Raw genomic sequence first — 341 nt, 5'->3', positions numbered from 1 at the left:
CGAGGAACCATCATGGAAGGACAGGCCCCTGCACGGTATGTACCACCGGTAGATAGAGGAGGTGGCTGATATCCAGAAATCCTACCAGTGGCTGGACAAAGCTGGACTGAAAGACTGCACAGAGGCACTAATCATGGCAGCACAAGAACAAGTTCTGAGTACACGATCCATAGAGGCTGGGGTCTATCACACCAGGCAAGACCCCCAGGTGCAGGCTGTGTAAAGATGCCCCAGAGACAATCCAGCACATAACAGCAGGGTGCAAGATGCTAGCAGGCAAGGCATACATGGAACGCCATAACCAAGTGGCCGGCATAGTGTACAGGAACATCTGTGCCGAG

The sequence above is a fragment of the Aulonocara sp. 'chitande type north' Nkhata Bay genome, linkage group LG11 (assembly GCF_057382095.1).
Source record: "Aulonocara sp. 'chitande type north' Nkhata Bay isolate Kocher_YH1m ecotype deep benthic linkage group LG11, A_spYH_male_GT1.1, whole genome shotgun sequence".
In the NCBI taxonomy this organism is placed as follows: domain Eukaryota; kingdom Metazoa; phylum Chordata; class Actinopteri; order Cichliformes; family Cichlidae; genus Aulonocara; species Aulonocara sp. 'chitande type north' Nkhata Bay.
Note: the sequence above shows the minus strand (reverse complement) of the source record.